The 12,637-nt window shown below is 43.3% G+C and overlaps 1 pseudogene; it reads left to right on the forward strand.

The window, feature by feature from the left end:
• Positions 1-12,637, forward strand: part of LOC130119567 (synaptic vesicle membrane protein VAT-1 homolog) — a 40,781-nt pseudogene that overhangs the window by 26,345 nt on the left and 1,799 nt on the right.

Here is a 12,637-nt window from a genome sequence, read left to right on the forward strand (position 1 = left end):
CCTCCATTTCAAACAAGCCCTTTCTAATCAGCAGCCTATTACAGCTTTCTGTGGCTGCCTTTGCAAATGTTGACTCAGACATTTGCCGCTGGTTTCTACACACATTTGAATACAGTACAAATAAATACAGCATGCAAACACAGAAACCCGAAACAGCTACCAAGTGAAGGCCACATTTTCACTACACCTTGTTGTCAAAGGTCATCGCTGACGGTCACACATACTTCAGTTGAACTGAGATTTTTATAAACATTTGTTATGTGTGTGTGTGTATATGATTTGCAAGAGAATATCAGTCTCGTCCGTCCTTTTTCAAACCAAACAAATACCTAAAATAGCAAAAATAGTTCCTCTGGGACGCCTCGAATAAGGAGAAAGACTCCACAGTGTCATTTGAGTTACAATGACAACACTCTCCTGTGTGTGTGTGTCTGTGTGTGTCTGTGTGTGTGTGTCTGTGTTGTTTCTAGTCTCTCCAGGGCAGCTTAAGTAATGTGATTGTATTTAATGCTCTCCTTACTTACCCCTGAGCCAAACGAAGCATGCTGTTATTGACTGGCCTGTCCGGGACAATAAATAATGCAAATCACATTTCCCTGCCATAGAGGAGGCATGTGGAATGGGATTTTCAGAGGCCTTTTAGCGACTCTTCCTTTCACCTGAGATTAATTTAGGTCCTGGTGTCTCGCTGAGTGACTGTCTCTCTAACACAGTATTCTGAAAGCATCAATCCCTCTCTCATTGTCTGTAGACGTTGGCCGACCAAGGCCATCAATTTGGCTGTTTTTGGATTTTCAAAGTTTAATAACTTTGTGATAAAAAAAAGATACAGACCTGTCGCTCCCCGAATGCTCCTAAAATTGCATATATTTGCATTAAAATGAGTTTTAAATGGTAAATAAATGGTAAATAGACTGCGTTTTATATAGCGCTTTTCTAGTCTACTGACCATTCAAAGCGCGTTTTTACAATGTATACCTCTTCACATTCACCCATTCACACACACATGCATACACTGATGAAGCCATTGAAACTCACCCACAGGTGGATCAGTGTAAAGTTCTGTGGAATTTATCTGTAGAAATCAGTTTACTGAAATAATTATTACGAACAGAACACTGGCTGTTGCATATTTTGCATGAAATTCAGCGTATGAATATCAGTTTTGTTGTGAACCAATGACTCCCCACTTACGGGGGTGCCCCAATGGCTCACCTGGTGAAGCGCTTGCTATATGAGGGGCCATGAGGGACATTATTCAGAATTAACTCGTTCATATACTATGCTGAAAACCACACACACACACACACACAAGTGAAATGCTTTGACATACACAACTGAAACACTCTCACATAAACAACTGAAACATTATACATTCACATCCTCAACTGAAAAGCTCTCATGGAAACTACTGAAAAGCTTTCACACATACTAGTAAAATGTGCTCATATACACAGTTAAAATGTGCTCATATAGTATTGTGTGGTTTTCACTATAGGATATGAACGAGTAAATTCTGAATAATGTCCCTCAGCACATTTTACTAGTATGTGGGAAAGCTTTTCAGTAGCTTCCATGAGAGCTTTTCAGTTGTGTATGTGAATTTATAATCTTTCAGTTGTTTATGTGAGAGTGTTTCGGTTGTGTATGTAAAAGCATTTCACTTGTGTGTGTGTGTGTGTGTGTGTGTGTGTGTGTGTGTGTGTGTGTGTGTGTGTGTGTGTGTGTGTGTGTGTGTGTGTGTGTGTGTGTGTGTGTGTGTGTGGTTTTCAGTATAGTATATGAATAAGTTAATTCTGAATAATGTCCCTCATGGCCCCTCATATACCACATAAGGCTGAGTTCTTACTGCAGCGGCCTGGGTTCGAATCCAGCCCGGGTCCTTTACTGCATATCATCCCCTCTCTCCCCCCTGCGTTTCCTGTCTCTCTTGACTATCACTATCTTCTAAGGGCAGAAAAGTGCCAAAAAATTATATTCAAAAAAAAAAATTTTTAAATCCCCATTTGCAGGGGAGATGGATATAATCCTCATTTCAAAGTAAGCTTGAATGTGTGGAAAAACAGGATTGGCTTTCAATGAGAACTGAACAACCAGTAAATGTGAAGCTTTCTAAAAATAAAGTCCATGTCCAGTTTACCCCTCTCCTTTGTAACTAAAACAACAAATTAACACATGAGACTGCCTTTCAATGGTCCATCATGAGAGACATGGATTACGTTTGGATTTCACAACAACGAATACACTCAGTTGGAAGAGGAAAGAAAAGGATGGTGAATATCAATATGAAGTTCAGCATAATTGTGTACTGTGTCACAGGTACAAATCTGTGTCTCAGATTACAGGACATGGCCCTCCCGTTATGAAAGCTGCAAACCAAAATATTGGAGTTTATTATGTGTTTGTGTTGTGTTCTTGTGTGTTTATACAAGACTAGTTATATATTGATGCGAAAGGCAGTGGCCTGTGAGCTGGAAGGCTCAGTGGTCAAGGTGGACTTGAACAGAGCTTTGAGGGTGGTCTGGGGGTCCACCTCTGGGGTGGGCTTGGAAGAGGCTGTCTGGCTGCCAGGGTGAGATAAAGAGGCTGGCAGACCATTTTTCCTTACACCAGTGCCAAAACCTGGAGTATCACTGAGTCTCAAGAGAATAGACCAATCTGACATGATTACATTTCCTTGAATATGAAGGTTACACTTCATGGGTTGACCATCCAGGCAGTGGCTGTTGTATTTCCTGTATGCGCTCACAGCATCCTCTTTGCAGACAAACACCACCTCAGCCACCCCAACTTTCATTAGCCGTGCTCGCTTCAAGGCACCGCACACACAGAATAGCTCCACTATGTGTTCCTCTGTGACATGGGGATGCAGGTTGTTCACAGTTACCTTTGTCCCTTCTAAAGGACTGAAAGCACGCTGAGGTGGAGTGGGTGGTGGTGCACTGACTTCTGCTGTGTTGTGTTGGAGAGTGATACTGGCTATAAGGCTGCAGCAGAGGTTCGGAAGGCTGCAGCACTGGGGTTTGGCCTGGTGGGGGCTACAGGGACAGGGGCACCAGAGGCTGTGTATGCATCATTTTTAACAGCCTTGGTGATAGAACCGACATGGAGAATGGGGAGCCCATGGAACCAGGCCTTGATTCTAGCACGTTCATACTGGTGATCAATTTTATTATAGATCAGTTGCACAAAAAAAAGTTACGATAAGATCTACCTAAACCGACCACGAGCGGTCAAAATGACGTCATCGTGTGTGTCATGTCACTATTTATGAGGTGTGTTGGTGGGCACCTGGGTAGCGTAGCAGTCTATTCCGTTGCCTACCAACACGGGGGTCGGCAGTTCAAATCCCCATGTTACCTTCGGCTTGGTCGGGCGTATCTACAGACACAATTGGCCATGTCTGCGGGTGGGAAGCCAGATGTAAAAAGAGTAGGGTAATTGACCAAAATAAAATTGGGGGGGGGGGGAATGACATGTGTTGGTCACATCATTTCCTTTGTGAAGTTCATTGCTGTGTCCTAGAAACACACTAGCGTTCTCCAGTGTAGCATAATAGTCTAAACTTGATTTTTGATTATTGCCAACATGTCTGGTTACAGACGCCGTTTCAGACGCACCATGACTACCACCGAGGCGTTGCAGTATTTACAGGCGTTGGACAGCGGCCATTTTAAATTGTTTAAAAAATAGTATTAAAGTTGTTAAAATGTTAATTTTGGTGTCAGTCGTTTCTTAACAGACATACTAACATGTGCAATCCATTAATATCTCAGCTGGGTATTTATCGTGACAGAATATAGAGTTTAAAAACCGTGGCGGTCAAAATTACCGCCCGTGGTCGTTCCAGTAGTTTTTAGGTTCCTGCCATTGTTTGGGACTGTTTCAGTGGTTATTTTCAGTTCTTTTGTCTTTTCTTTTTTTTTTGCATTTATGTTTTATAGGCCTTGTTACGTTTGTTAGATTACCAATATGTGTTTTCCATTTTGTTTTTCAGGTAGTATTTTCACTTTTTAAATTTTGCTATTCAAGTTTGACCATGTCTCTCTGAAATTGAAATTGTTTAAAAATAGTATTATAGTTGTATTATAGTTGTTAAAATGTTAATTTTGGTGTCAGTCGTGTCCTAACAGACATACTAACATATGCAATGCATTAATATCTTAACTGGGTATTTATCTTGACAGAATAGACGGTTTAAAATCCGGCGGTTATTTTGACCGCCCATGGTCGTTTTAGGTATGAGTGAAATCCCAGTGATTCTAGCGTTAAACAGCGTGCACTGAAAGCCGTAGTTTGCGGAAAGTCTTTGCCGTGTATTAACGCCGCCCTGTATCTGGCAGGTGGTGTGGGCATCGCAGCACGCAGCTGTGCCAGACGGTGAAGGACGTGACCGTTTTTGGCACCGCTTCAGCCAGTAAGCACCGAGATCATCAGCCAGGGCGGAGTCACGCATCCCATTGACTACCGCAGCAAGGACTACGTGGAGGAGGTCCGCAAGATCAGCCCCAAAGGTGAGGACCGTGTTGACGTTTTGTTTTGAGAAGCTCTTCATGAAATGGCCCATCTATACAATCAGCAGCTAACAAGTGACATAGATCTGTCTACTGGAGTGGTCTATCTATCCATCAGAGGTGGGTCATTGTTTTCAAGTCCCAAGTCCTACACTCTTGCGTTTCAGGTCCTAAACAAGTCACAATGTGGGTCTTCATCAAATTTGTTGCCATTTCAATATTTTAAGTTATACATACTGAATTTACAGGAATTATGAATACTTTTAAAACTCGTAATTTATTACGGATTGATTGAAAGTTGATCTGTAATTATGGATATGAGGAGTTTCATTGGCTATCCATTTTTTAAAGCATTTTATCTTTGGCTTGGGGAAGATATCACATCTTTCAGGTCAAAAGATTCAAATCCAAGTCAAGTCATGAGTCATTTTTGATAAAGTAAAAGTCGAGTTGCAAGTGTTTTTCAATTTAGTCAAGTCTAAAGTCACCATATTTAGGACTTGAATCTGGCTTTAATCCTCTTCTATCTATCTATCTATCTATCTATCTATCTATCTATCTATCTATCTATCTATCTATCTATCTATCTATCTATCTATCTATCTATCTATCTATCTATCTATCTATCTATCTATCTATCTATCTATCTATGTTAATCTGTCTATGGTTCAGAAATAATCAATAATTACCATTTACCATCTTTCAATGGTCTTGTATCAGGATGAAATTTAGATGTTTTCATATTTTCATACACAATTTTGTCAATGATAATGAGAACATATTACCATTACATTTCTCACAAAGTGATGTTTGAAATATTTGAGGGGACTGCTTTATTGGAAGCAGATTTCATGATATGTATTGAGATTGCATAACATTTCTTGCAATTGATATATTCCCCTTTGGCACATAACAACATCATATGCTGTGTTTGGTGGTGTGTGTTGAATGAATGTATGGAATGTAGCTCAAAAACACGTTCATCAGAATCAGAATCAGAATACTTTATTCATCCCCAAGGGGAAATTGGGGTTCTATTACACACACTCATGCTTTAATAAGAAAAAACTAAAAACTAACAAGATACAAGATAACAAGAAAGTAGAAACAAATAGAAACAAGAAAAAGACGAACAAATAGAAATTAAAGATAAATAAGCAATAAGAACAAAATATATCACATATAATATATATATAGTATATACATATACGTATCATACACTTTGTGTTCTCTTGTGACATATTCATCAGTACAGTTTGCTGTCTCATATTGCAGACTGACCCCATGTGTAGGCAGACAGTCGTTTCCTCACCGAGCAAACTCATTTCAGTAAGTAGCGGAGTGGCGGGCGCTGCCTGGATCACATCACCACCACATAAATATCCCCAGAATTTGGATGAGGACCCGGCCTCGCTAAGAGAGACACAACACAGGCCCCATTACACCAAACTGAAACAACCTTCAAATCTCAATTCCTCTCTCTTCGCTCACCAACCGCTGAGTTCCTAGCAAGATGAAGAAAGTCATTATGCTGCAGACTCATTTGATAGTCCTCCCTCTTCTAGTCCTCATTTCCTTGTAGCACAGACTGAGAATGAGACAGAGACTGAGAGAGAGACAGAGACAGAGACAGAGAGAGAAAGATGGACAGAGAGAGAGAGACAGACAGACAGACAGACAGACAGACAGACAGACAGACAGACAGACAGACAGACAGACAGACAGACAGACAGACAGGGAGATAGACAGACAGACAGACAGACAGACAGACAGACAGACAGACAGACAGACAGACAGACAGACAGACAGACAGATAGACAGACAGAGAGAGACAGGCAGACAGACAGACAGACAGACAGACAGACAGACAGACAGACAGACAGACAGACAGACAGAGCAGAGAGAGCAGAGAGAGAGAGAGAGAGAGAGAGAGAGAGAGAGCGAGAGAGAGAGAGAGAGAGAGAGAGAGACGAGAGAGAGAGATGAGAGAGAGAGAGAGAGAGAGAGAGAGAGAGAGAGAGAGAGAGAGAGAGAGAGAGACAGAGAGAGAGAGACAGAGAGAGAGAGTAGAGAGAGAGAGAGAGAGAGAGAGAGAGAGAGAGAGCAGTCAGACAGATGGATAGAGGGAGTGGGAGAGAGACAGAGAAGGGGGGGCTGACACTTCAGACAGAATATGTCTAATTAGAAGTGTGGATCAATGTGAAGCTGCACTTGATATTTCTTGCTCTGTCTCAGACTGTCTGTCAATCTGCCTGTGCTAGTCAAGGCTAAATCATGCTGTGAGCCTCCCAGGATCAATAGGATGAGGCCTAACGGAGCAAGGCGGGGTAGCCCCGATTTAAGGAGCCCCATTGGGCACAAAGAAACATCATTAAAACCGAGTCTGCATTGCCATTAATGAGGACACAGTGAACGTAGAGTTAAGTACCTTTAGATTTAAGTTACTATAGTTGAGGCTTTCTCCAAAATCCTCATCCTAGAATGGGATAGGTGGACCCAGAGAAAAACATGATCCCTGTTGTCTTATCGGTGACCCGAACAAAAAACATGAAAAAAAGGAAACGAATAGAATTCCATCCAATGTTTTTCCTCCTACTCTGGCATGTGTATGGGCTCCTCTGCATATAAACATGCCACATCTTGGCCTCCTCCTTACTCCTCAAAGACCTCTGGATAGAGGAAGGGTCACTAAGAATGGCAGACTGCATTTCTTCCAATTCACATCAACAGTAACTTATCCCACTTCTCTCTCTTCCATTCTAGGGCTGGACATCGTACTGGACCCTCTAGGAGGCTCAGATACCCATAAGGGCTACAACCTGCTGAAGCCCATGGGCAAGCTCATCTCCTATGGTAACAATTAGAAGACTTTGGCGTCACCGTGCAAGTCCTGTTTATAACAGCTGTATCTGAAACCATGACACTACCCAATGTCAGATCGTTGGATGGGGTATTAGCAGTGAATTGATGCTATTGAAAAATAGCTTTGGTTTCCCCAACTAGCCACAGATTTTTGGCTGCTTCCTGTGTGGGCCAGTGTGTCCCGGTGCTTGCCATTCTACAGAGCTCTGTGTCCTCAGTGTGTGTCTGTCATTCGTGGGAAGGCCTTTACGCTCTCGCTCTCTCCCTCTCTGCCGCATTGCCAATCTAGAAGCGGCGTGCATGCGACAGTGGGGCGGGGTTGGCCATCCATGGAGAACAGGGCCTTGTCTTTACATGTCTCCAAAAAAAAAGAGGCTACCCAGCATGGTGCCCCCCGCCTCGTTCACTCCCCGCCCCACTCCCCCATCTCTAGCTTGCTACTCTCCCTCCCTACAACCTCTCTGTTCGGCCTCATCCCTCCGTGTTGGCTGCTCCTCTTCCAGCTTATCAGAAGTATGTGTGGCGGAACAATGGGCGTTCTATCCACACGGAACCTGGAATGTGTCTGAATGTAGCAGGCCTGGGTCCCTCACCAGCTCTCCTCTCCTCTCTCAGAGCTCGCTTTGTGTCCCCCATCCCTCCACAGGAAGGGGGGAAAGAGGAGTGAGTGAGATGGAGAGAGAGAAAAGAGGAGAGAGAAAGAGAGGTGGCAGAAGGGGCTATGAGAACATAGAGCGATCACACATTGGGGGAAATGAGGACAGTGTAATTTTACGTGCATAGGGAGAGTTTCCATGATAGAGGTTAAGTGAGATAGTGCAACTGGAAGGGGGGGCAGAGGAAAGACATAAAACCACTTTATTTTCACACGGTGAATATGTGCAGGACGACGTTGCACAAATCAATGGGTCAGGCTAAAACAGGGAGCAGTAGAAAGAAGCTGAAGCTTCTGGAGGGAGGCAGCAGAAAAAGATCAGCTGAGGGCAAAGTGGGTAGGATCAGAGCAAAAGAGGAAAAGGGGATTTAAGAGAGCTGGGGCAGATAATGTGACAGTAAATGGAGTGGACTGCAAAACAATGCCTCATTAGTGAATCAATTATACACAAAGACTCTAATTGATCCTTAACTCAGAGTGCACAGACCCTCCCTCTCTATTTCACTTCACTCACACACTCACGCACAAATGCACACAAACACACACACACACACTCATACACAAACACATTTCTCTATCTCTTTACTATTTTCCTCTTTCTCCTTCTTTTTCTATTTTTATGCAGTTAACATTTTAGGTGACGGCCCAACACAAATTAACCCCTTCCTTTCTTCCCCATGATGTCAGGTGCAGCCAACATGCTCGCAGGACAGAAGAAGAGACCTGCTAGCTGTGGCTAAGAACTGGTACCTACCAATTCTCCATCCACACACTCAGCCTGATCCAGGGGACAAGTCAGTATGCGGCTTTCACCTGGGCTACCTGGATGGGGAGACGGGAAACTCATCAGCCAGCCATGAACGCCATCTTGGACCTCTACAGACAGGGCAAGATCAAGCCTCGCATTGACTCCACTTGGCACCTTGAGCAGGTGTGTGTCTATTTGTGCGTGTTGCTTGTGTGTGTGTGTGTGTGTGTGTGTGTGTGTGTGTTGTGGTGTGTGTGTGTGCGCGCATGTGCACGTGTTATGCAGTGGAAGCTGTTAAACTTGGTTGCAGCTATCCTAGAAAACACTGAAAGTCTGTTGCCTACCAACACGGGGCTCGTCGGTTCGAATCCCCGTGTTACCTCCGGCTTGGTCGGGCATCCCTACAGACACAATTAGCCATGTCTGCGAGTGGGAAGTCAGATGTGCTTATGTGTCCTGGTCACTGCACTAGCACCTCCTCTGGTCGATCGGGGTGCCTATTCGGGGGGGAGGGGGAACTTGGGGAATAGCGTGATCCTCCCATGCACCATTTCCCCCTGGTGAAACGCCTCACTGTCAGGTGAAAAGAAGCGGCTGGTGACTCCACATGTATTGGAGGAGGCATGTGGTAGTCTGCAGCCCTCCCCGGATCAGCAGAGGGGGTGGAGCAGCGGCCAGGATGGCTCAGAAGAGTGAGGCAATTGGCCAAGTACAATCAGGGAGAAAACAGGGGAAAATTGCAACAACAACAAAAAAAAGAAAGAAAAAAAACATTGCAAACAGTGTTTATCTGGGATTTTTTGCTGAATGAAAGTGTGGTTTTCTTCGTACCAGTGGAATGTTTTGGCTCATTCTTTCCTTGTTTCAGGATTCTGACACTTGATTCTAGCAACCTCCTGAAAACAAATGAAACAACATTTTTTTCGCTTGCTTGACAACAACGAGTGACTGTGCAACTAAAGTTGTTAAGAAGGATATGTTGTTGTGCAGTAAGATGACTCAGTTAGTCAGTCTGACAAGAATTGTGGACTGTCTCCTCACAGCAACCCACTTAGTCGGACAGAGTCGGACTGTTAGGGACCAAATTAATACTCCTCGCAGATATGAATAGAGGCCATGTGAAGAACAGCGAGAGAAAGAGGGAGTCAGAGAGCTCATGGCAGCAAGGCTGACGTCTCTGTTGTCCGAGCCAGAGCCAGTCAGTGTTTGGCCAGTGACACCGGCCACAGAGAGAAATATAGTCTGTCCTTCTCTGCCATCTGACCATTTTTCTCTGCCTCTCCATCTGTCTCTTCTTAATATCACAATCTCGCCCTTTCTTTAGGTTATCTAGTCTCTCTCTCTCTCTCGCTGTCTCTCTCTCTTCTCTCTCTCTCCATCCCCCTCCCTTTACTCCTCACAGTGTATATCTTTTTTTTCTTTTTCTCTCTTGTTGCTATGGTGACCACCTTTAGTCTGTGCATGTGTCTGATTTAGGGAGGGCCTTGAGAGAAACAGAGATGGAGGGAGCATGGAAAAGCATGAAAGAAGAGATGTGTAGCTCAGAGTGATTTCATGCATATAATGTTTTGACGTTATGCATGAAAATACGAAGAGATTACAGGGACTGATGTTATCATTTATATAAACCCCATTCATCATTCATTCATCATGTAGTCTCAGAGAAAAAAAACAGACAAACAATTGAGCCCTATTTTAATCAATCATTTATTCAATGTGATCTGGATTCAAATGCCACACCCAGACTCAGTCACAGCCAGCGCCCACTCTCCATGCCTGCTCCAATGAGCAACACAAACACCTGGAGAGTTTCTTCTGTGGAAGGCTGATCACTCCTGCTGTGGTGTTCCTTGGATCACTGTGAGAGTGTCCACACCTACTGCTACCCTGATACACTGAGGAGATTAAAAAAAAATTTTTTTTAAAAAGAAGCAAGAATTGAGTACTCCATCTGTGCGGTAGTTGTCGCTGTGACTTTCATCCACATTCAAGATCTGGTTAATAATTCCCCAGGTCTCCCCCTTCCCCTCGTTTTCTGTCAAGCATTCTTTCTATCTGAAATATACTGGTTGCATCCTCCGCCTTCCCCATTTTGCTCTTCTCTCACTCCCCATCTTCTCATGGCGTCTGTGTGTGTGTCTCAGTCATCCGGGCCAGGCATCAGCCAGGCTTTATGTTGCTAGGAGATGGCCCTCTGTTGCCGTGGCATCAGTTGTTAGGTGGCCTGCCTGCCTCCTTGCGTTTGCAGGAAAGCAGTGTTTGGGGGATTGAAGAGAGGAGTGATGTATGATGCTGCTGGAGAACGATGTTTAACAGGGTTAGTGGTCAGAGGAGTGGGGATGGCATGGCTGGGGTATTATTCTCCCTCTGTCATGAACAGTCAGCAGAACCCAGCAGGTTAATCAGTCATTGAAACAGTCTCTGTCACTGTCTTGGGGAACTCACCTGTGACAGAACCAGTACCTTGGAGCCAGTCAGTCAATGGTTATGCAACATAACAGTGATTAAAGCAGCATTTTGCAACTTTTTTTTTACCTTAAAATGACAGCTTCAAAAGCATTTTAATGGTACACTTACTTGTAATTGGGAGAATGGTGCCTCTTTCATTCCCACTCCACACCCTAAACACCTGTTCTTGCAATATGCAACTTGGTTTGAGGGAGTGTGATCTCCCACAAGCGATATTTTTCCCCTTAGGATGGCAAAGTCGTGACCTGCCCTACTCTGCCTGTGATTGGCTTGCACTGATATTCCTACCCTAACCAATGTCACTCCTCATGCATCCAACCAACAACCAACCAACCCAACCAATGAAGGCAACAAGTACTAGCCAATCAAGGGCAGGATTATTCAAGACCCCTCCGCTTTACACTGGGGTCCTGCATCACCCTGTCGGGGTTTATTTCACAATAACAACCGGCTTGCTGCACATTATTTCTTACATATAATATATGTAGTTCAGTTTTCTCACCTACCTATCAGTAATTTTTTCCTGTTCTGCTAAGGCACTGCCATTGCATAATGCTTATGGTGACTCGGGAGAGAGTAGACAACCACATGAGTCCACATGAGTCCTCACCACCCACCTCTTTTGACCAGCCAGCTGAAGGTTTCTCTTCAGGAATATATTGCATGGAACATATTGCATATTGCATACACTATTTCACTATTTCACTTGAAACGGCAGGACAGCTTACCCCCGCCAGCTCCCCATACAGGGACAATACCAATTATGTTCCCTGAGACACCCAACCAAGTCAGAGGCAACACTGGGGTTCGGCCAGTGAACCTCAGCATCTGAATATTTGATGATGCCATGTAAAGCTGAAAACAAGCCCCGACTTTTCTGTGTACAATCCTCTGTCTTGCCCTATTCTTCATCCATTGGTTTACCTTAGAGTATCATATTTATGTTGTGTATAGTATAAACTCTTTCAAAAAAAAGAAGACAGAAAATGAAAAGAAATAATAATAATAAGAAGAAGAACTATTTGATAGAACTTTTCAAAAACAAGTTTTAAAGTGCTTTACAAAGACTTCAAAACAAGATAAATTACCAGATAGATAATAAATAAAAGTAGGATTGATACAGTAATAGTGACAAGCGACAAGGTATGAATTGCTAAAACACAGTAAAAAACAAATAAAGTAAAAACGTAAGAATAGCAGATTAAAGAGAAAGCAATTCTGGAAAAAGTGCATTTTTAAGAGAGATTTAAAAGACTATAAGATAAGATAGGTTAAGATAAGATAAGATAAGCAGCACTGCTCCTAGAGGAAGAATTTCTCCATGGGGATCCAAAAAAAAGTAAAGATAAGATACTTTATTGTCATTGCATGCATACAATTAAATTTCAT

The sequence above is a fragment of the Lampris incognitus genome, chromosome 10, assembly GCF_029633865.1.
Source record: "Lampris incognitus isolate fLamInc1 chromosome 10, fLamInc1.hap2, whole genome shotgun sequence".
Taxonomy (NCBI): Eukaryota; Metazoa; Chordata; class Actinopteri; order Lampriformes; family Lampridae; genus Lampris; species Lampris incognitus.